Below are 22,325 nucleotides of genomic sequence, written 5' to 3' on the forward strand. Positions count from 1 at the left end.
CATTCCACATTTCTGCAAATCAGCACCACATGAATGATGCTAAGGTGTGTTAACAGCTTGAATGGTAGCTAGGCACCCTTGGATTAAAGCCATTGTGGCCTCTAAGTGCCTTGATGGTTGAACATGGTGAAAAAATCTCCTAGACAGGATGGCTCTAAGTTCTCTTCTCAAATGAATTTTCACTTTTACACCTTTGAGAATGCAATGGGTGTGGTCTTGCAAATTCCCATGATGCCCTTAAGACATCTTTCCTACAGTCTTTGTGCAAAGGACTTAGCATCTCTTTTGTATCTGTAATCTCTTCAATACCCATACCTTTCTTGGCCCCAGTTTTACATACACTTTGCTAGCCAAGCTACAAGTTTGAAAAATTCTTCAGCTCTGCTTTCTGTTCCCAATTCTCACAGTTAACCTGGCTAAAGCTGCCAGCAAAATCTATGTACTGAGTGAATGTTGCCTTGAAATTTTCTCCACTGAATAGGAGAAACAGCCCTACTGAAAGACTTAGGACATGGGAAAAATGTAGACAAGTTCTTTGTAAGAATAACACAAATGGCCTCTAGTCCAATTCCTAACAGAGTCCTCATTTCCACGAGAATCCTCAAGAACACTCACTTTTCTGTCTGCATTCCTATCAGCATCTGTTCTTCTGAGCTCCCAGCAGACTTGCCAATGAAGCTCTGCTTACAACACTCTAAGACTGTGAAAATCCATTTCCAAAGGCTTCTGAACCACATGGTCACATTAGTCCCAGCAATGGCCTCACCCCCATCACCAGTTTCTATGTTAGTTAAGTTTTCATCATTGTGACCAAAATAACCCAACAAGAACAACTTGGAGGAAGAAAAGTTTATTTTGGTTTACAGTTTCAAAGGTCTAGTCCATGGTAGACTGACTCCATCAGTCTGGTCCCAAGGTGAGACAGAACATCATGGCGGAAGGGCATCATGGAGTCAAACTACTTCATTGTTTATGGCAGCCAGGAAACAGCAAGAAGGGAAGAGAAACTCTTCCAGGGCGTGCCCTCAGTGACCGATTTCCTTCAGCAATACCCCACCTGTCTATAATTATTGCACAGCACACTTCAATTCGGATGGACTGATTAGGTTACAGGTCTCATAATCTATCATTTCAGCTCTGAACATTCCAGCATTAATACAGGAGCTTTTGGGGGACAATCTATATCCAAACCGTGACATTGCTCTTGTACATATTAAACTTTAAAAAACTTACTTGGAAGCTATTCTGACATAGCAGAGCCCATAAAACTTGGGGCTTGAGTTCTAAGAATTTCTAAGGGTTGACTGTAGTAGATGCTGTCAGTACTTTCTCATGTGCCTTGGTGTTCACATATTGGTGTGTTCTGGACAATCGCCAATATCTGTATCTTCACGCTTGGTGGATCATCCCTGAAGGCTATTCTGTCTGTATCCATAGAAGGCAAGAAGTGCTGGGGAATTAATTAACACCCTAAGGAATATTCCTCAACCAGTACTTATTAGGGAAGGGTATACAAATACCTACCTATTCCTTCTGTCCTCAAGTGAGAGATTTCTAAGGTATGTGCTTATACCATTTTCCACAGTTACTCCAGTGTGAAGCCCCTGCTGTCCTCTGCATCTTAATGAAAGGGTAGGCTGTCTCATGTCTCCATATTGGTTCTCACTTATGTGACATTCCTTGCATCTCTCACATGAACTACTTGCATTAGGATGCTTTCAGAGTCTGCTTTTGTAGAAACTCAAACTGAGATATGTAGCTCCCGCTTTTTGCTAGGTATTTTATCCTTTTGGTCACTGTGTGGGAATTAGAAAATGCCTTGGGGGTAAAAGCACTCCTAAATATCAAGCTCAATTCTCTGTTCTACTTTTGTCCCTGGGTTCTTGATTTTTTTGAGTCTTTACTGATTTGATAGCTGTCTGATCCTTTCAAACAGACTTTAAAAATGTGTCTAGCTATTACAGTTGTTCTCAGTGGGAGAGTTGGTCTAACATAACTGATAGCAGAAATCAATTTCTTCCACAAATCCATATGTGAATTACAGAAACTTTAATGAGAACTAAAAGCAGTTGCTACCCTCTTCTATGACATTTTGAAAACCCTACAAACATTTAAAAAATGTAATGTACAATTTTATAGAAGTAAAAAATAACCAACCCAAGCTCAAGGCTCTTATGTTAAAACTCTTTGAGTCACAGTTAATTCCTTGTTTTCTGACAGTCTTTACATGTTTGGGGGCACTTTCTTTGCTTTTACTTTGTGAGAAAGAATAGACTTTTAGACTTGCTGTTTTTTCATTACATGCTCAGGGAGTAATTATCTGGCTTTCAAGGATCATTCACTCATTCCTTTGGGGGGAAGGGAGCAACTATGAAACATTCATATGTCTTTTCATTTTCTATCCAGTAAATATGGTTCAAGAAGGGGCACAGTGTCGCATTTTGCATGGAAAGAGAGGCATTAAGGGAAAGAAAAAGTGCCTGTTTGAGGAGTTCACGATTAAGACTCATTCTGTAGATTAATAGAGACATCACCAGTCTCCAGGGTTAGCAAGTCAACAATTTCATGAAAATTAAATTTACATAAAAATCTGGGGAAATGAATAACATCTCAATCTTTGTTGGTAGCAGGTCAAAAAGCCATATCCCCACTGAATTGAGAACTCGGCTTTACGGTGACTTTTACTGTGACCTGTTTTCTAGTTCTCAGTTTATTGACTTGCTTAAGGCTGTTTCATGAGCCAGTTGGTTTCTTCGTAGTTTTTGGTTTCATACATTCAGGGAGCTGTCCCTACGAACTGAGTGGTAGAACTCATGATCCATGTGCTTGTCATTTGCGGAATGCTGTGAGGTTTGATGGTTTCCTGAAGGATGACAAATTCTACCTAGTGAATTGTCTCTCTATTTGAGGAACTGGACACAGCATTGGTCTCATCTCATTTGCTGTTATAAGGAATGTCCTCTAACAGCTGCTTGCATGTTGGAGAAGAATAAGGAAGCAACTACTGTCTAATTTATCACGAGGCTGTCAAGATCTGAATATTTATCCCAGAGTTTCAAGAACCATTTTTTTGAAAAATGAATAAGAAAAAAACATGCCCAAATTTTATCATCATGCTAATTAAATGTAGGAAAAGAGTTTTCTGTCTGAGAAAACTATTTGTTTATAGAATATTCATTTCTTCCCCTTTGAGGTGCCACTCTGAGATCAAAGGGTATGAAAATATTGTCTCACTCATCTGAGGTGAAGCACCTCAAATGCTACTCAATAAATATCCACTCTGGAGGTGCAGGGTAAAGGGAGTGAGCATGATTCCCCTTTCTGTGTTTTGTAAACATCTAATTTAATCTTGGCATTAGCACTGTTGCTCCAAAATTTATAATTTCTGGAGGGGGAAAAAGATGCCCTGTAATTTTGATTTTAGTTCTTGCCCACAGTGGACTGGTTGCTTAATTGGCACACATCTGGGCAACTGGAGCTCTGAAAGAGTTCAAAGCAGAGGATTTGAGACATGACAATGAACTTTTCTAGAATTTTTTCCTGGTGATAGGGTGGTCATCCAGTTGCAGTTCTCAGAGCAACCCAAGGAGCTGCAATCATGGTCAGGTTTTTCTTTTATGTGATTCCCTGTATAAGGAACAGAAAAGTGTGTGTTATATATACTTATATACATATTGAGATATGTCTCTCTCTCTCTAATATATATATGTACACATACACACACGTGTTTGTGAAATAACATTCATCATAAATTTTTCTAAATATTGCATAAAATTTTAATGTTACCATTCATACATCATTTGTTCAATACACACACACACACCCCTTACATGCTAAGAATGCTGCAAAAGTGGTTAATTTAAAAAGATTAAAGTAATTTGCTCTCAAAGAACTGGCTGAACACTGATAGTTTTGACTCCTAAGTCACATATTTCATCAGGGTTTGCCTGTCTAAAAACAAGTGCCAGATTTAAGGCTAGATTATTTGTGTCATGTCTCAGGTCTGCGGAGTAATATATTTATCAGTGTTATGTTACATAATTTCTATAAAGTGATGTTTGGTATTTACTTCAAAAGAATCCCAGAATGCAAAAATCTGACATGAAGTATCCTGAGATCAAGATGAATCTTTTGTCATCTTTGGTTTTTGCTTCCGGATCTGTATTGTACAATGTAGCATATGTTGCTCTTATCCCAAATGCATATTTTTTTCTATCCTAATAGTCATTAAAAGCTTACATTGTACTCTAAAAGCATTGTTGCCTGTGAATTTCATGATCCCTTGAGGTGATACTGTTCATATTGTCATTTTACCAAAAACAAACAAACAAAACCAAGGCTGTAATCTCTGCACCTAGAATTCTCTTGTATTTTGAGCAACAGTATTTGCTATTAGATTTGAAGATTTTCTTTTCAGTCTATGTTAGAGATTCATCTATTTCTTTTCTTTTTCTTCTTTTTTTTTTTTTGATGCTAGGGATGAAACCCAGGGCCTCCCATGTGTTAGGCAAGCCTTCCACCACTGAGCTACATCCCCAGCCCTGTACATAATTTTACGATGGTCAAGAGACATGTCCTTATTGGCCTCAAGTGCCCATCCAAATGCTTAGGTGCCTTTTGAGTGTCTTTTGGTCCCTACTTGGTTCTTATATGTCCAAGTAAAAATGAAATAAGAAAATGAGAAGTTTGGTAGGTGCAAGTGAATGAGTTTTAGGTTGGTTGTGGGGTCAGAGAAGTGTCTTTCAATACTGTCATCTACCGTGGGCCACCTGTCTTTTTTCCCGCGCACCCCATGCAGGTCATCAGTAAGATTTACGATGTTCAAGTTTTTTCTGATGAGTCGAAAGAGGCGCGTGAGCAAAGGAGAAGTGGGGAGGTGACAAGACAGGGAGGGTGAGACTGAAGGGAAGGATGGAGAAAAAGGTACATATGGAGAGGCGCGGTGCTGGGCCTCCAGAGTGCCTGAGGGATATCTGGCAGGCGCCTGTCTGTCAATAACCCACCTCCCCCTGCTCTGGTGAGGAGGGAGAGAATTCATTGCCAGATTCTTTTCTTCTACTTCCACATTGCTCTCTGGGGTTGGGAGAGGTGAGCAATTTGTTGCAAATGCATGATGAATTTCATTAAGTATTCAGAACTGCTGTTAACATCACTGGAGATCTGCGAAATAGAAACCCAACATGCCCAGAACAGGTTTGACACACAGAGCAAAGATGTGAAATTTGCCAGAAATTAAAAGCTGTGCTGGTAAATTCAGGTCTTTTATGATTTATTATTTTTTTTCCTGAGCAGAACATCATTTTATTGAAATGATGACAGTTACATGTTTTATTAATGTGCTTTTAAGACAAGCTTTATAACATGATCTCATCATAAAATCCTGGAAGGTAATGGATTTGTCATTCAATGAGTTAATGCACTAGAAAGTGTTTTGTAGCATGGAAAGTACTAAGTAAATATTAGTTGTTGTAATCATAATCCACCTGGCATTTTGACTTAGACTTTAAAAGTTTAAATGAACTTTTATTTTTAGAACGGTTTTAGATTTACAGAAAAGTTGTGAAATAGTGCAGAGAATCCACATATACCTCTTACCTAATTTCCCCTATTTTTAACATTTCTCATGGGTATGGTATAATTATTTTAAGTAACAAACCAATATTGATACATTATTTTAAATTCACATTTTATGCATATTGCCTTAGTCTTTATTGAATGTCCTTTTTTTTCTGCTTCAAGATATCACCTAGGGATACTATGTTACATTTATTTCTCCTGTTTCCATAGGATCCTCTTGGCTGTGACAATTTCTCAGAGTTGCTTTATTTTTTTGAGGACTTTGATAGTTTTGAGGAGTACTACAAGCATTTTGAAGAACAGCGCTCATTTGGGATTGGTTTGGTGATTTCTTTTGTGTGTGTGATTAGATTGGGGTTATGAGCTTTCCGGAGGATGAGCATAAAAGTAAAGTGATATTTTCATTATATCAAGGATACATACTTGTGGCATGCCATCACTCTGGATTGTTAATGGCCTGGCTAACGTAGTGTTTGTATTTCTCCATTGTGAAGTAACCCATCTTGCCTCTGTACTGTGTTCTTTAGAAGGAAGTCACTATGCACAGCCCACATTTGAGTGGGAGGTTATATTCTGTCATCTTGAGTGTGGAGTATAGACATAAATCATTCGCAATTCTGTTCAAAAGATTTCTCCATCTATCTCCACTTATTTATTTATACAATCACATTTATATCAATATGGACCCCAAGTATTTTTTTTTTTTAGTTTGTGCTACAATACAATATGATTTTATGTTGTTCAAATTATTCAAGCTTTGGGAACCATTAATATTGGCCTTTAAATCCCTTTGACAGACTTCCATCATTATGTTTGTGTGCTTGGTTTTTGTTGTGTTAAGTTATTGAGCACTGATTTATTTTCTGGTACAACAAATTGCTCCAGGCTCATCTTGTAGATATCCCAATCCAGTATTGGAATCAATCATTTCTTCAAGATGTCCTAGTTTTGACTACTTGATTGCTTTTTAAAAAGACAGTTTAATGATAGTGAAATAATGCATTTGTTTTCATTCCCAGCTGTTATAGTTTAGGTGTCCCCCAAAAGCTCATGTGTGAGATGATTCAAGAAATGTTTAAGTGTGGAATTATCAGGTTATGAGAATTTTATTTTTTTATTTATTTTATTTTTTTTCTTTCTTTTTTTTAAATTTTTTATTGTTGGTTGTTCAAAACATTACATAGTTCTTGATATATCATATTTCACACTTTGATTCAAGTGGGTTATGAACTCCCATTTTTACCCCATATACAGATTGCAGAATCACATCAGTTACACATCCATTGATTTACATATTGCCATACTAGTGTCTGTTGTGTTCTGCTGCCTTTCCTATCCTCTACTATCCCCCCTCCCCTCCCCTCCCCTCCCCTCTTCTCTCTCTACCCCCTCTACTGTCATTCATTTCTCCCCCTTGTATTATTTTTCCCTTTCCCCTCACTTCCTCTTGTATGTATTTTTGTATAACCCTGAGGGTCTCCTTCCATTTCCATGCAATTTCCCTTCTCTCTCCCTTTCCCTCCCACCTCTCATCCCTGTTTAATATTAATCTTCTTCTCATGCTCTTCGACCCTACTCTGTTCTTAGTTACTCTCCTGATATCAAAGAAGACATTTGGCATTTGTTTTTTAGGGATTGGCTAGCTTCACTTAGCATAATCTGCTCTAATGCCATCCATTTCCCTGCAAATTCTATGATTTTTGTCATTTTTTAATGCAGAGTAATACTCCATTGTGTATAAATGCCACATTTTTTTAAATCTATTTGTCTATTGAAGAGCATCTAGGTTGGTTCCACAGTCTTGCTATTGTGAATTGTGCTGCTATGAACATCGATGTAGCAGTGTCCCTGTAGCATGCTCTTTTTAGGTCTTTAGGGAATAGACCAAGAAGGGGAATAGCTGGGTCAAATGGTGGCTCCATTCCCAGCTTTCCAAGAAATCTCCATACTGCTTTCCAAATTGGCTGCACCAATTTGCAGTCCCACCAGCAATGTACAAGTGTACCCTTTTCCCCACATCCTCGCCAGCACTTGTTGTTGTTTGACTTCATAATGGCTGCCAGTCTTACTGGAGTGAGATGGTATCTTAGGGTGGTTTTGATTTGCATTACTCTGACTGCTAGAGATGGTGAGCATTTTTTCATGTACTTGTTGATTGATTGTATGTCCTCCTCTGAGAAGTGTCTGTTCAGGTCCTTGGCCCATTTGTTGATTGGGTTGTTTGTTCTCTTATTGTCTAATTTTTTGAGTTCTTTGTATACTCTGGATATTAGGGCTCTATCTGAAGTGTGAGGAGTAAAGATTTGTTCCCAGGGTGTAGGCTCCCTATTTACCTCTCTTATTGTTTCTTTTGCTGAGAAAAAACTTTTTAGTTTGAGTAAGTCCCATTTGTTGATTCTAGTTATTAACTTTTGTGCTATGGGTGTCCTATTGAGGAATTTGGAGAATTTTAACCTAATCAGTACATTAACCCCCTGATCAGGATTAGCTGGGTGGTAACTGGTGACTGGAAGAGGTGGGTCACCACTCTCCCTTGGGGTATATATTTTGTCCCTGGTAAGCTGAGATTTCTCTGCTTCCTGATATCAAATCTTGAGTGCCTTCCTCTACCACAACCTTCCACCATGATGTTCTTCTCACTTTAGGCTCAGAGCAATGGAGTTGGTCATCCATGAACAAAGACCTCTGAAGCCGTGAGCCCCACATAAACGTTTCTGTACTCCAAAATTGTTCTTGTCAGCCTTTTTGGTCACAGCAGTAAAAAAGTTAACTAAAACACCAGCTTATATAAATACATTCTTTTAATTTGTAGAATGACAACATGGTATTTCAACATTCACTTCTCTTTTTTCTTACTAGAGCATTATAATTATATGTAAATATTTTGGTTTATTTGGACAACACACAAGAATTTTGATGAGCAATCCCAATCTCTCCATTTTCTCTTCATTCTTCCTCCCCCCCTATTCTCCTTCCTTTCCTCTGTTGATCTTTCTTTCACTTCTTTATTTTTGATTGGTATTTTCTACATATATGCACTGGGGAAATATTATGTATATAAATTCATTCCATATTCACCCCTTTCCTTTCTTTTGTCTCTCTTTCTCATTCTCCTTCTATTTCAACAATCTGCTCTCTATCTTTATGATACCCTGTCCCTCCTCTGCCACCTTCTTTTTTTTATTTGCTCTGGCTTTCACTATGAGAGAGAACGTTTGGCTCATGATTTTCTGAGTCTGGCTTACTTCATTTAGCATGTTTTTATCAATTTCCATCCATTTACCAGAAAATACCATTATTTCATTCTTCTTTTTGGCTGAGTAAAATGCCATTGTGTGTATAGACCACATTTTCTTGATCCATTCATTTGTTGACGGGCATCTGGTTTGATTCCATAATTTGGCTGTTGTGAATTGTGCAGCTACAAACACTGAAATGACTGTGTCGCTATAGTATGCTGATTTTAGTTCCTTGGATAAATACTGGAGAGTGAATGTTATGGGCCAGGCTATGTGGACAATGACCAAACAGACTCCATTTTGCTCTGAGACTCCTTGTCATGTAAGAAATGCTTCTCCCGTGGGAGAGCCCCATCTCTGTACCCATCAATAGTTGCTTAGCATAGTGTGTTTGGCAACACAAAATGGCAATTCTTACACAATGTCAAGGTGTTCTCTCTTGGTTCCCATTTTTCTTGGACTATGTACCCTGTCAGAGATTGTCTAGACATTAGTAACCATTCTTTAACTTGTACCTGACTAGGGACCTTTTGGCCCACTCCCCTTTTTTGCTTATGATTTTAGATCTCATGACGTTTGTGTGTGGTTTTGAATCTTAGCAACAGCCACTTACGCTTTAACATGGTTTTGGACTATGAAAGGTGTACTCAAACCCTGGGAGGGGTTCGAAGGGTGTGGACTTGCAGCCTGCCCCTTGGCCCACCAGCTGGTGATCTGGACTGCAGCTGGTGAATAAAGTTTCTGTCTCCTGCTCTAAGATCGACTTGGTGATTTATTGCAATCTCGCCTTAACATGAAAAAGCTTGGTCATATGATGGCTCCTTTTCTAATTTTTTGAGGAGTCTCTGCACTGCATTTCATCGTGGTTGTACTAATTTGCAGTCCTACCAGCACTGTATAAGCGTACCCCACCCCCCAACATATCCTTGCAAGCATTCGTTACCGTTTGTGTTCCTGATAATTGCCATTCTGACTGGGGTGAGATGAAATCTTGGTGTACTTTTGATTTACATTTCCCTGATTACCAGAGATATTGACATTTTTTTTGGAGAAATTTCTCCTTAGTTTTTTTCCCCCATTTATTGATTGGGTTATTTCTTTTTTTGGCACTGATTTTTAAAATTTCTTTAGATATTCTGTATATTAATCTGCTGTGAGAGGAGAGAGTGGCAGAGATTCTTTTCTTGATCTGCAGGCTCATTCTTCACTCTTAATCATTTCTTTTGATGTGCAGGAGCTTTTTAATTTGATGGCCTCCCATTTATTGATTCATGGCTTTATTTCTTGAGCTTTAGGGATCTTGTTGAGCAAGTCATTGACATTCATTTCTTATGAAAAATTGTGAAAAACAATCTAGGGAGGGGAAAAGTTAGGTTTACACTATTACTAACATTTTCATGTTTCCTTGCAACATTTGTTCTGTCTATGACAACTTGATACCATTTTTATCTATTAAATTAGCAAAAGGCTTAGTATCCTATAACGAATGGCATATCACATTGCTGTTAAAATAGTATCTTATGTGATCATCAATAGATAAAACTAAAATAAAAATATTATGGACAGAGCAAAGCCTAGGCCTTTTTTATTATAGAATACAGTCAAAAAAACCCAAAAAAACAACAACAACCCGAGTAACAGGTGTATTCATTGATACTGGACTGTCTCTAGTCCTGAGATGACAAATCAAGGAACTTTAAGCATGTATAGAACCCATGTATATACACATACTTATAAGTATGCATATGTGACCACATGCATCTAAAGATAACCATGAGTTCCTATTGATATCTTTAACTATAATCAATTAGCACATGGCTAATTCTAGGCTCCTCCCTTGCTCATCTGCAACCTCATAAACTGTATGAAATCTGTATTAAATCTGGCTCCTGCTGCCATGATTCATTTGCTTAATTGCTTTCTTGTAGGTTTTACATTTATTATTAGTGCACCTTTTGTGTCCATGAATCGGACACCAAGATAGAATTAGGTTCATTGTGGGAAGTACCTAGGTAGGAAACAGGAAAGAAGAAGGAGGTAGGGGGAGTTTTCAGACCGTGATGCAGGTCTTATAGTTGTGAACAGAGACAGGGAAGGGAGGGAAGGAAAGGAAAAGAAGAGCCTCACCTTATGGTGCAGCCCTGAGAAGGTGTCATCCGGGACAGGAGGAGACCCAGAGCAGTATTGCCCAGTAGAGATCCACAGAGGGCAGAAACGGCCTGACTTTGGTGTCCCCATTGTGCTCAGTCTTGGACATGAGAAGTTTGGAGAGAATGTGGCTTGGGTCTCTAGTTGCAGGAGCGGGAGGCTGTACAGGGACATATGAGCCAACCATTTCCATGGCATTACAATGGCCTATCACTGTACAGGTCTGCTATGGGCTACATTGTGTCTCCCCAGATTCATGTGTTGGGGGGCCTCAGAACGTGACTATGCTGAGATCAGATTTTTAAAGAGGTAATTAAGTTAAAATAAGGTTGTTAAAGGGATACTAATCCAATTTGACTGGTGAAGAAGAAATTGGACATGGACACACAGAGAGAAGACGGCCATCTCCCAGCCAGAGAGAGGCTTCAGAAGAAACACCCTGCCAACACTTTGATCTTGGACCTCTAGCCTCCAAAACTGAGCTACCCACTCTGTGGTACGTTGAAGCCCTGGCCAATAAATATAACGTCCCAACATGTAATTCTTCAATTAAAAAAATCTATCTCAGATGTATGTAAGTATTTACAGGTAAAATGCTGTGATTCTTGGGTAATAACTTTGACACATTACAGTTTAAAAAGGAGGACAGATGATAAAGAATGTTAAAAATGATCATTGCGAAGTTGTGTTTTGAGTGCATAAAATTCATTATCCTAATTTTGTGTGTGTGTGATTGAAAATCAACATGATAAATAGTTTTAAAATGTAACCAACTCAAAATTGATAATTGTTGAATCTACTGAGCATGGTGTGCTAGGGTGTGTGTGTGTGTGTGTGTATGTATATAATTTTAAAAAAAATATTTTTTAGTTGTAGTTGGACACAATACTTTATTTTATTTATTTTTATGTGGTGCTGAGTATCAAACCCAGGGCCTCACACATGCTAGGCAAGTGCTTTACCACTGAGCCACAACCCCAGCCCCTGGATTTGTGTATATTTTTAAATGTTAAAAATTTAGAACAAAACAGTTGTAACTATCTTTTTAGGGTTAGATGTTCTACAATATACTTTATGTAAACTATCCCATTGTCTATAATACTGGGCCAATAGGTAACTATTATTGGCCATAATTCACACAGTTAGTAAATAGCTAATTTGGACTTAAACAGTAATCTACTTGTTTCAAAATTCAGTATTATTCCAGTATACTTTTCTACTATGCCCCTGCTTCCCATTAATGGCTGCTTTTATTCGATATATACTATGTGTCGAGCATTTTATCATATATTGTGAGGGGGTGTTGAATTTGGAATAAAACCTTTATTAATATGGTTCTAATTTTTTGTTAATATGGTACAGTGCATTAATTGATTTTTAATAGCTTTATTTGGGTATAATTGACACATAATTAACAGTACATATTTAAAATTTGCAATTTATTAGGTTTTAATATATGTATGCACCTGTGCAATAATCACCATAATCAAGATAATGACTATTTCTGTCCTTCCCCCAAATTTCCTCATGATCTTATGAAATACCTCCTCCTTACTATCTTCCCATCCCTATAACCAGTTACTTGTTTTATATCATAGTAGAATAGATTACAATTTTTTTAAAGCAATGATTGGAAAATAATGCCCTCTCGGTCAAATATAGCCCAACCACCTGCTTCTATAAACAAATGTTATTGGAATGTAGCCACACTAACTTTTAACTTATTTATGTTTACTTTTGCCTTATAACAGCAGAGTGTAGTTATGACAGGGACTTCATGACTTGGGGAGCCTAAAATACTATCTTTCTCTATGGAAAAAGTTTGTGAACCACTGGTCTAGAGCTTCATGTGAAGGAATTCTGTAGGTCCTCTTGGGTGGCTTCTTTCATTACCTGTGATAATGTTGATATCTCTCCATAGAGTCATTGTACCACTGGTTAATACTTTTAAGTGCATTCCATTGTAGGGATACAACAATTACACCAATATTTCATTGTCTGTCACCTGTTGATAGACATTGAGTTGTTTTCAGTTTTAGGCTATTACACCCACAGCTGCTTTTAAGTTCTGTTCTAAATTGGGATCAAAATGCTTTCTTTCTTTGGGGAAATGTTTGGGTACATGTATACACATGGGTTCACTGAATTATGTGGCAAGCATATATTTAGCCCATTAAGATACTACCAAATTAGTTTTCAAACCAATGGTACCATTTTCCATCTCTACCAGCAGTATATGAGAGTTGTGTTTTTTTAACACCCTTCCTTCCATTTGGCATGGATGTCTGTAATTTTAACCATTCTAATAAGTGTGTAGTGGTGTCTGATTGTGGTTTAATTGGAATTATCTAAAGAACTAATGATGCTGGTTATATTTTCATGATTCTGTGTTTTTCTGATGAAGTGTCCAAAACTTTGCCATTTCTTTTGTTTTCCTACTATTGACTTTTGAAGGCTCTCTATATAATCTAGATACAAATCATTTGTTAAAAATATAGTTCATGAATATTTTCTCCTTATGTGGCTTGGTTTTTCATTTTTCTATCATTCAATGAGTAAAAGTCTTAGTGTTTTATAAATTTCAACTTACCATATATATATATTTTTTGTTTCTTTTATGGATCATACCTTAGACTAATCTTGGCTTAACCGAGACTTAAGAACAGGAACTTTTGGGTTTTCTTGATTCCTTTTAGGATTTAATGCTTAGGTTCATATGAAATATATATATATTTTTTCTCTTTTCTTTTTTTTTTTTAATTTTTTATTGTGGGTTGTTCAAAACATTACAAATTTCTTGACATATCATATTCCACACTTTGATTCAAGTGGGTTATGAACTCCCACCTTCACCCCATACACAGATTGCAGAATCACATCATGAAATATTTTTAAATTTGCATACAGCTAAGGCATAGATTTAAGTGATTTTTGCATGTAAATATTAAATTATAGCACCCCCTATTTGTTGAAAAGGCCATCTTTTTCATCTAAATTGCCTTTCACCTTTATCAGATCAATTGTTGGTGTATGTTTGGGTCACCTTTAGGTATGTTTTTTTCCTAGTTACTTGACCTGTTTTTCTATCCTGATACTAAAGACACACGACCTTATTGTGACTTGATAATAAGTCTTCAGTGAAGTAGTAGTAACTCTCCAGTCTTGTACTTCTACAAAGTTACTTAGGACGTTCTGGGTCCTTAGCAGTTTCCAATTATTTGGTGCTAGTTTACAGAAGGACAATTTAAAAATTTTTTTGATCTTTGAATCTTTCATTTTACCCGGGCTCACTTAGTTTCATTTTTCATTTTTTATTTCATATGTTGTGTTGGATTTTCTATATGACACACTTTTGTCTGTGGTAGAAATCTTCCTTTACTTGGTCCTTTCAAATCTGGGTGTTTTCTTTCCTCTCACTTTACCAGTTAGACCCTTCAGTCAGTGTTGGGTCGGGGAGGCCAGGGCGGCTATTCTTGTTTTGTTCATGATTTTCAAGGGACAGCTTTCATCACTGGGGTGGTGCTGTGGCTTTCTGTGGATGCCCCTTCTCGGTGGAGGAAGCTCCTTTTATTCCTAGTTAAGAGTTTTTAAACATTGATGTTATTAAACTTATCTTCTCAGTTCATCAAGTTGATCATGTGGGTTTTGCTGTTTATTCTCTTCACATGGTGTGTTACGTTAATTTTGGGGTGTTAACTAACCTAGGATTCCTGGATTGTATCCCACATGGTAATATTTCATAATGCATTTTATATATTTTGGGGCTCACTTTAGTAATATTGTGGATTTTCATATCTTCTTTTTTATTGGTTCTTTTTTAGTTACATATGACAATAGAGTCCATTCTGATAAAATAATATGTGCATGGAATATACCTTATTAGGGTCTCAGTCTTGTACATGATAGTGGGATTCACTGTGGTATGTGTATATTTGTACAAAGGAAAGTTATATCAGATTCTTCTGTCTTCCTTTTCCTCTCCCTCCTCCCTCCCTTTCATTCCCCCCCTTGTCTATTCTTGAAGTATATTGTTGGGTAGTTTTAATTTTTGTGATATGTTGTTTGGCTTGAGTGTTGGGGTGATCTTAACCTCATAAAATGATGCGAAAGCTCTGACCACCTCAATTTTATGAAGGAGTTGGTGAAGGATTAGTATATCATCTCTTTTCAAAATATGTGATGGGATTCACCACTGGGTTCATATAGCCTGAGATTGTCATTGTGAGAAGATTGTCAGTTATTAATCTGAGTTCTTGTTATTAGTCGATTAAGATTTTCTCCATCTTGTGGAATTACTTCAAAAAGAACATTCAATGTAATTGTCTAATTTTCTAGTATTTGCTTGTAATATTTAAATTTTTGTAGAATCAGTACTGCTGTCCCTTCTTCCATTTCTAATTTCCCATTTTATATCTTCACTGATTTGGTGAGATTAGTTCAGTAATCCTCAGCGTTTTTCTTTTTAAATTCCCCCCTAAGTTAACCTTCTGGATATTTTTTTCCCCTCGAATGTCTGCATTTCTATCCAAATAAATTTTAATATATACTGTGGTCTTTGGAAAACTTCAAAAGCTAATAATTGAGATTTTTTTTTTGTCTTTCAATAAACAACTTTGAGAATGTATAGTTTAGGTAAAGACGTGTCAAGTTTGTTGATCTTTTCAAAGAATTGACTTATTTTCATTGAGTTTTGCCATTTTCTGTTTCTCATTTTATTAATTTCACTTTTAATCTTATTTCATCTCTTCTGCTTTTCTGGTTTGGATTCTTCCTACTTTCTCTCAAGGTGACCGTTTGGCCTATTGAGTTGATATTGTTCTTCAAATATAGGCATTTCCCTTCCATATGTCTCTAGTTTTTTGAATTCATCTGTTCTTCCTTTCTGCCATTACCATTTTAATTCATTCATTTTTTTACTGTATTTTTGAGTTATTTCATTAATAGGTACTTTATAACATGCATTTTAACATGACACACTATATTTCAGAATAATAATGATTTCATTCCTATTAAATATTATAAACTTAGCTAACTTTCTTCTCCTTGAGCCATTATTGACATCTGCATTACTGCATTGTGAGGTATAAATCTACCAATAAATTTTTAAATTGTCACTTAAGAGGGATTCTTTAAAAAAATTACTGGTACATGTTAATTATACAGAATGGTGGGCTTCACATAAAACATTTGTGCCAACATAAAAATGTAATTTGATTAATTTCACTCCCCAATACCTCTCCCTCTTACCCCATCCATCTTCTTCTATCCTAATGGTCCCCCTTCTGCTTTTATGGCACCCTATTATTTATTTATTTATATTTTTTTCTTTTTAGGTATAAATGACAGAGTGTATTTTGACCTACTATACAGACACAGAGTATAACTTATTGTAATTGGGATCCAGTTCTTGTGGTTGTACACGGTGTGGAGTTTCACTGATCGTGTATTCATACACAAACATAGGAAAGATATCTTATTCATTCTTTCTTATTCCTATCCCCTGTGCCTTCCTTTCATTCCCTTTTGTCTAATCAAATGAACTTTTATCCCCACCTTTATTGTGTGTTAGCACCAGCATTATCAGAGAGAGCATTCAGCATTTGGATTTTTGGAATTGGTTTATTTCACTTAGCATGAGTGTCTCCAGTTCCATCCATTTACCAGCAAATGTCATAATTTTATTCTTCTTTACAGCTGAGTAACATTTCATTGTGTATATATACCGCATTTTCTTTATTCATTCATCTGTTGAAGGGCACCTAGGTTGATTCCATAGCTTAGCTATTGTGAATTGAGCTGCTATAAACATTGATGTGGCTGCATCACTACAGTATGCTGATTTTAAATCCTTTGGGTGTATGCCGAGGAGTGGGATAACTGGGTCAAATGGAGGCTCTATTCCCAGTTTTCTGAGGAATCTCCTTACTGCTTTCCAGAATGGTTGCACCAATTTTCAGTCCCACCAACAATGTGTGAGTGAACCTTTCCCCCCACATCCTTGCCAACATTTATTGTTACTTGTATTTTTAATAACTGTAGGGCACCCTTTTTATTTTGCTATATTTTCCCCCCTAGCTTCCACACATGAGAAAAACATTTTATACTTTTCTTTGAGTCTGGCTTACTTCACTCAAAATTATGGTTTCCAGTTCTATCCATTTTCCCCTAAATGACATAATTTTATTCTTCTTTATGGCTGAATAAAAGTCCAGTGTGTGTGTGTGTGTGTGTGTGCACGTGCGCGCGCACATGTGTATGTATATATACATATAAGTGTATATCTGTATATATATTGTATTGCATTACATTTTCTTTATCCATTCACCTGTTCATGGACACCTAGGCTGATTCTATTACTTGGCTATTATGAATTGTGCTGTGGTAAACATGAGTATGCAAGTATCTGTAACGTACGCTGACTTTAATTCTTTGAGACAAATACTGAAGAGTGGTATAGCTGGATCATATGGTAGATCTATTTTTGGCTTTTTGAGGAACCTCCATACTGATTTCCATACTGACCATACTATATTCCCACCAACAGCAGGTGAGTGTTCCTTTCCCTGTCATCCTTGCCAGCATTGATTGTTATTTTTATTCTTGGTGATTGCTATTCTAACTGGACTGAGATGGAATTAAGATATCTTCTTATTGGCCCTGCAATTCCTTCATTCTCCTAACTCCATATTCCCCGGGTTGTCAGCTGCAACTTTAGTTTTTCTCTGACAAGGTTAAAAATCTTACATTATGAGACCTTTGTTAAATCTTTTGTACCATGCTCACAAATTATTTTAGTCATTCAAAACATTGTTAGCCTATCCTTTCTATTTGCCTGTCTGTGTAAAGTGTTGTGAGTTATGAACAACACACAGAGCAGTCTGGGCCCTTGCTCTCTGGAAATTTACATTTCATGTTTATGGACATAAAATATCTATAGAACAGATAGAATAATATGTGAAATTTATCAGTGCTTTTAAGGAAATAAACGATATACTAAAAGAATAACTGTGCTGGTGAAAAGGAACTGTCTTTCATAAAGGAAAATGCTCTGGAAAGGTAATAGGCTGTGAATGATGAGCAGGAGTTGATGTGATAATCTTTGGTTCTGGCAGAGAATCCTGAATAGTGCATTTTCAATATTATCATGAAATCCATGAGACGGGCTAACTTTATAAAGAAAAGCTCACAGATGTTTGAGTTTACAGTTTTGTAGGTTCAGGAGCATGGTGTTGGCCTTGGTTCTGCTCTGTTGAGGCCACCTTGGCCATGTCACATCACAGCAGGCGGGAATGGGAGGACAAGAGCTCCCCTATCCAAATAGGAAGCCATGGAGCTGGGTGAGACCAGACTCTGCCTTTCATATCAACCCTCCTGTGGGAACTATCAAGGGCGTGTCTGAGAACTGTCTTACTTTCTTTCAAGGGCAGCACCTTCAGTTGACATAAAGAGAAACCTTTTTTCATGCCCCATATCTCATGGGTTCCACATCACCTCCCAGTACTTGGTACCCTAGGGACCAAGCTTTGAACACACAAAGCCTTGGTCGACACATAAAACTACATAGTGAATCCCAAAGACAGATATTTTTTTAAGATGTCTAGTAATGGCATATAAATTGATGGGCCTGAAACTTGGGTGAGGTGAATAACAGTAAGTAGGAACAGAGATCAAAATAAAGAAATGCTTTCTTCCCTGGTTTTTTATATTTAAGTATTGAAAAACCATTCATTATTTATTTGAACCTGAGTATATAAGTAGGTTAGTAACTTTTGATGTAGAATTCAGTAGAATGTTTAGAGTACATTTCCTTCTTTGCAATTTCATGAACACCATTTTATTTCCACTTAGTAGAGGAAGTTCCTGACCTTCAAACGAATTATCCCTTTTTGTAACCCACAAGTTTGTTCAAGTTCTTTAATATCATAATTTCAAACTAGATATTTGAACAGGTAGAGAGTAAAGAATGAAGACTTCAAAATTTAATACTTGGTTTGGATTGGCTCATATTTCGTTCTTTGTTCTATCTAAATACCTTATAAAATGAGACAGGTGGAAAGAAACACGGAGCTTTGTGGTTCTCCTGCCTACTGATCAAGACGAGGGAACCTTCATAGGATAAAAAGCGTTTCTTTGGAGTATGGCCCTTAACCCTGAAACCTGGCTAAAAGTTAGAGTCGAATATCCCTATTTTTTGAAACCAGGCCTTGTCACAGCTAAACACCAGCCATGGGACTTAACAAATTGTCTGGCTCTGACAGCATGTGACAGCTGCAGCGAATTACAGAGCCCTATCCTGACCTCAGTTTTAAAATAAACACAAGAATGAAAAGAAGAGAGAATCTTCCTTTCAGATATGGAAAATAAACATCAAGAAAGAATGCAGATTGTGAGTTACTGTTTTAGGCATAATATTAACAGGAGCAGACACAAAAGCCAGGAGAACATTCCAGAACCTTGAGCACCTGCTGTCTCTGAAAACCAGAGAAGAGAAGAAGAAACGAACTCGCCCAAACACAGAGATCTCCTTTGACGTTTGATTTCTTAAAGATCATTGTAGTTTTGACAAATACATGGCACTTCATAACTAGGTATCACAGCGTTTAGATACTTATGAGGAAGTGGAGGCAGATTAACTTATTCTTCTTAGAATGTGGGTTGTACTTCAAAGGATTGCTCTACCCTGTTTTAATACTCATTGCAGCAGAGAACTAAAATAAAACAAGTATTTATCTTCCATGAAAATAATGCACCCTGAAACATGTGAAGTTGTTAAAAGACTCTTCAGCAAAACAAACAGGTATTTAAAAAATAAATGAAGGGCTGGGGTTGTGGGTCAGTGGTAATGCTCCTGCCTCGTACATGTGAGGCACTGGGTTTGATCCTCAGCACCACATACAAGTAAAGATATTAAACAAATGAAGACACTATCTCCAGGTTCAAGTGTGCTATGTAAATCCACATTTTCCATGAATATCATCTGTTTGTTTATGCCGCATGCTTACCAGCAGTTCCTTTTACATCTTTTTAAGAAATGAAGTATCCACCTCCAACAGTGCTAATGCATAATGATATGCATGTCTTTATGTACTCACGCCTAAGTGTGCTTTGTGAATTAAACAACGGAAAGATATGCAGATAAATGGGGCATGACAGGAAATATTTCAGAGCATTTTATAGTGACGTTAATACACAGGCAATATTGTATTTCTCAAAGAACGACTTTAAGATTTTATAAACAACAGCATTATCAAACCTAAAATAATTAAAAATTCCGTAATATAGTAAAATCTGTGCTAATTTCCCCAAAACACCTAAGTATCTTCTTTTCTTTTTAAGTAGACTTTTTTTTTTTTTTTTTTTTTTAAAGAACCGTTTCAGATCAAAACAAAATTGAGCATAAACTAGAATACCAACATAGGCACTGCTGCCATACATGCATGGCTTCCCTGTCAATGTCCTGCACCAGAGTGATACATTTATTACACGTGCTAGACTTACACGGATACACCATTGTTCCCAAAGTCCATAGTTTACATTAGTGTTGTGTATTCAGTGGGTTTTGACAGATATGACAAGTTTCCACCATTACAATATGCACAATGGTCTTGCTGCCCTAAATATTCTCTGTGCTCTGCTTCTTCATCCTTCCTTCCCTTTAACTCCTGGCAACCACTGACTTCTCTGTCTCCACAGTTTTGCCATTACTGGACTCTCTCATAGTCGGAATCACACGGTATGGCTTCCTTCACTTAGTAACATGCATTTATGATTCCTCCATGTTTTTTCATGGTTTAATAGCGCGCTCTTTTTTAGTGCTGAATAAGATACGGTTGTTCTATGTATCACAGTTTACCCATCTCCTCCCGAAGGACATCTTGGTTGCTTCCAGCTGTTGGCCATCATAAAGCAGCTGTGGACATCCCTGTAGAGGTTTTGGTGTGGATGTGTTTCAACTCCTTTGGTTAAATCCTAAGAGCGCGAGTGCTGGCTCATATGTTAAGACTATGCGTCCTTTGTAAGAAGCCACCACACACACGTCCTCCATGAGTGTCATTTTGCATTCCTCTAGTCGGGAGTGAGTTTCTGCTTCTTCACGTTCATGTCGGCATTTGGGTTGTCGGTGTTCTGGATTTTTGCCTTCTAATGGCTTGTAGTAGTAGTAGTGGTAGGTTATTTTGTTTTTCATTTTCCTAATAACTTATGATGTGCTTACTTTTCATATTACTTATTTTCCATCTGTATATTTTTTTTGGTGAGGTGTCTGTTCAGATCTTTTGTCCATTTTTTAATCAGATGGTTTGTTTTCTTATTATTGAATTTTTTAAAAGAGTTCTCTCTATTGAATAAGAGTCCTTTATCAGATATGTCTTTTGTGAATATTTTCTCCCATCTGTGGCTTGTTTTCCCATTGTCTTGACATTGTCTATTGCAGAAGTTTTAAATGAAGTCACATCCTTGCTCCATTGTATTGCCTGTGTTCCTTTGCCAAAAATCAGTTAACTACATTTATTTGGGTCTTTTTCTGGACTCTATTCTGTTCCATGGATTGACTTACCTCCTCTTTTACTAGTACCACACTGTATTGATCACAGTAGCTTTTAGTAAGTCTTAAAGTCAGGATGCGTCAGTCCTCTGACTTTGTTTTTCAGTGTTGCGTTTCCTATTCTGTGTATCTTGCTTTTCCATATAAATTTTAGAATGAATTTGCTAAACACACACACACACACACACAAAAAAACAAACAAACAAACAAAAAAAAAAAACTTGCTGGCATTCTGATTGGGCAAAATGTATCAAACCTTAACTCCATCAAGATCCAAGTAAGGTTCAAGTATTGTGAATTGTTGAAATGCCTAAAATTCTTTTAATCTACTAATTCTATTGCTCCTTTTCCATGCAATTAATTTATGCAAGGAGTCAGTCATTTATTCTCTAGGGTTTTCCACATTTGATCTGAACAGTGCATCCATCCTTCTGGTGATATTTAACATATTGTCTGTGTTCCGTAAAATTGGAAGTTAGATTTAGAAGTGGGATGGATCACATTCTGATTAGAAAATTGGGGCATAATTACTTCATAGACAGGCTGGTACTCTACTTAAGAAGGTTCCCACTGAGTAGTGCTCTTGTATCCATGCTCACAGTCTGTGTGTCTCTTCTCTCTCTCTGATGTTAGCAGTCATATGCAAAAGAATGATACTCCAATTCTGCTATTTCTTCTTCCATTGCTGGAATATTATTTAAAAATCCCTTTCATTGTTTGCTTACAAGCATATAGTTTATGTGGAGAAATTCCAGTATTTCCTCATCATAAAATAAAAAGTTGGTATTTTAGCATCCTTCAAAAGTACAAGTTTCTCT

The sequence above is a fragment of the Marmota flaviventris genome, chromosome 18, assembly GCF_047511675.1.
Source record: "Marmota flaviventris isolate mMarFla1 chromosome 18, mMarFla1.hap1, whole genome shotgun sequence".
Taxonomy (NCBI): domain Eukaryota; kingdom Metazoa; phylum Chordata; class Mammalia; order Rodentia; family Sciuridae; genus Marmota; species Marmota flaviventris.